Here is a 3052-nt window from a genome sequence, read left to right as displayed (position 1 = left end):
CACGCCCACCGCTCAAATGGCGCTGCAGGACCTCAGATGGCGTCTGTACCATTGACTTAACATTGAAAGTGGCCACGCCCACCGCTCAAATGGCGCTGCAGGACCTCAGATGGCGTCTGTACCATTGACTTAACATTGAAAGTGGCCACGCCCACCGCTCAAATGGCGCTGCAGGACCTCAGATGGCGTCTGTACCATTGACTTAACATTGAAAGTGGCCACGCCCACCGCTCAAATGGCGCTGCAGGACCTCAGATGGCGTCTGTACCATTGACCTAACATTGAAAGTGGCCACGCCCACCGCTCAAATGGCGCTGCAGGACCTCAGATGGCGTCTGTACCATTGACTTAACATTGAAAGTGGCCACGCCCACCGCTCAAATGGCGCTGCAGGACCTCAGATGGCGTCTGTACCATTGACTTAACATTGAAAGTGGCCACGCCCACCGCTCAAATGGCGCTGCAGGACCTCAGATGGCGTCTGTACCTTTGGCTTAACATTGAAAGTGGCCACGCCCACCGCTCAAATGGCGCTGCAGGACCTCAGATGGCGTCTGTACCATTGACTTAACATTGAAAGTGGCCACGCCCACCGCTCAAATGGCGCTGCAGGACCTCAGATGGCGTCTGTACCTTTGGCTTAACATTGAAAGTGGCCACGCCCACCGCTCAAATGGCGCTGCAGGACCTCAGATGGCGTCTGTACCATTGACTTAACATTGAAAGTGGCCACGCCCACCGCTCAAATGGCGCTGCAGGACCTCAGATGGCGTCTGTACCATTGACTTAACATTGAAAGTGGCCACGCCCACCGCTCAAATGGCGCTGCAGGACCTCAGATGGCGTCTGTACCATTGACTTAACATTGAAAGTGGCCACGCCCACCGCTCAAATGGCGCTGCAGGACCTCAGATGGCGTCTGTACCATTGACTTAACATTGAAAGTGGCCACGCCCACCGCTCAAATGGCGCTGCAGGACCTCAGATGGCGTCTGTACCATTGACTTAACATTGAAAGTGGCCACGCCCACTGCTCAAATGGCGCTGCAGGACCTCAGATGGCGTCTGTACCATTGACTTAACACTGAAAGTGATTAGATCAACAACGTGTCCCCCGCGGTCCTCTGAGGTGGCTGTGTCACTCCGGGCTGCTCGCCCATGTCAGCGGGGGTCAGGAAGCTGCTCAGCCTCCAGCTTAGCAACCGAGAACGGGAGGAATGTAAACAGAGACGGCGGGGGACGCGTTGTTGATCTAATCTAATATGTTTGATATAATCTATTCTATTTTTTAATTGTTAATACACATGATTTATAATAAAGGTGCTCAATAGCCCCGGCCATATGTCTGCATTTAAAGCACAAAGAGATTATTTCTTATTAAAATGCAGGAAAAAACAGACTTTTTTCTAAACATAAACATAAACAATAACAAATATAAACAGATTTTTCTGCATCTCTTCCTCACAGGGCGTCTTCGTCACCAGCAACAATTTTTCTCCCTGTAGAAGCAGAATTCAGAAGATCAAGCAGCTTTTTTTTATTTCTAAAAGTGTAAATAATGTTTAAGGTCACCAACTTCATGCTGAAAGAAACAGGAAATGACATCATCCACATGAGAAGATGATGAAGAGTGAAAGAGTGACAGTACTTGTTCTAGTTCTCTGGTCCTCGTTCCCTTTGGTTCTCCTCCTGGACATGTAGACCAGAGCAGCAACCACACCCAGAAACATCAACACCACCTTCATCACGGCTCCAACCATGATGATGAAGTTGTGACCAGAAAGATCTGCAGACAACAGATTTACCAGCATCAACTACAATATTTGTAAATGGCTTTGACTTTCACAATTTGTCTTTGTTGTTGAAAATAATAAAAACAGTTTTACCTGAAGAGTCCAGAACATAGACAGCATCTGTCTTCACCTCCTCATCCTCCACAAACTGACAGATGAACGTTTGGTTGTTTCCCAGTCAGAACAGAAACACAGTCTGGTTGTCCTCTAAACTCCAAGCCAACTCCGTCACCAGACAGCTGAGATCCCGTCTCATTCATCCAGATGAAGCTGTTGTGTCTACAGGGAATAGTTGGATCAAATCTACTCAGTGAACACTGGAATGGGACACTTCCACTTCCTCTGGGAGGAACGTCTGCTGGATCTTTACAAACTGAAGGCAAACACAAACAGAAAAGACGTTTTTCCATGAAAACCTTTTTGTCCTGACAGTGACCACATGTACCTGCTGACCGTTTTCTAAAGAAAGAGCTGATTTGACCATTTTAGAAACTATTCAGAGACATGTTTTCATTTGGTTCAACAAACAGAAATAGTCTGGATTTTGGAGTTTCAGAGTAAACTATTACAGAGGATGATGGAGTCTCATCATTTTCTGACAACTTTCAACAAACATTATTATAGAAATTATATTAAACTATATAAAAAAGGAACCAAAGAAATGTTTTCTGCATGAAACTGAAACTTTGTTGTCAGCTCTTTCTTTGTCTTTCTAGTCCTGATTCTCCGGGTCTGTCTGGTCTAACTCCTATCATTCTTAGAATTAGAAAAGCCCAGAAGCTCTGGATTTGTGAGATAAATCCCCCCCCCCCTCATCTGAGATGAAAACTGATTAGTTCTGACTCTGAACGTAAATAAAGGAATAATATTGAATCTATTGTAGAATCTGAAGGTTTAGATTAAAAAACTCCAAACGTCAGAGTCTCTTCAGGGTTTGAGCTGTTTCTGAAAAAGATCAGAATGTTGACAACCATGAAGTCACAGAATTATTCATGTCAGAATACTCACTGCTCAAAGTATTCAGATACGCCTCAAACGTGTTCTTGTTCCTGAGCGGACAGAGACATGGAGCAGCATCTTCATCAGAGATGTTTGTGATGAGCAGAGAGCAGTCAGTGCTCACATTCAGCCTGGAAGCTCTAGCTGAACTCTGGACAACACTTCCATTGTGGACTTCTGGTCTCAGTGCTTCATCTGGATCTTTCTGGTTCAGCCATGTAACATCAGAGCACGAGGAAGAGGAGGATGTAGTTCTACAA

The 3052-nt window shown here is 45.8% G+C and overlaps 1 long non-coding RNA gene across 1 annotated transcript; it reads right to left on the bottom strand.

The window, feature by feature from the left end:
* Window positions 1-1173: 1173 nt before the first annotated feature.
* LOC144989563 (uncharacterized) lies at window positions 1174-2287 on the bottom strand. Its single transcript, XR_013653820.1, has 3 exons — window positions 1887-2287; window positions 1649-1786; window positions 1174-1499 (listed from the first exon to the last, which is right to left on the bottom strand). It is a non-coding gene; the product is annotated as an uncharacterized LOC144989563 (long non-coding RNA).
* Between the last annotated feature and the right edge of the window lie 765 nt (window positions 2288-3052).

Source organism: Oryzias latipes, chromosome 2 (assembly GCF_053564925.1).
Source record: "Oryzias latipes strain Hd-rR chromosome 2, Olatipes_Hd-rR_3.1".
NCBI classification, from domain to species: Eukaryota; Metazoa; Chordata; class Actinopteri; order Beloniformes; family Adrianichthyidae; genus Oryzias; species Oryzias latipes.
Note: the sequence above shows the minus strand (reverse complement) of the source record. Positions and strands in the feature narration are given on the sequence as shown.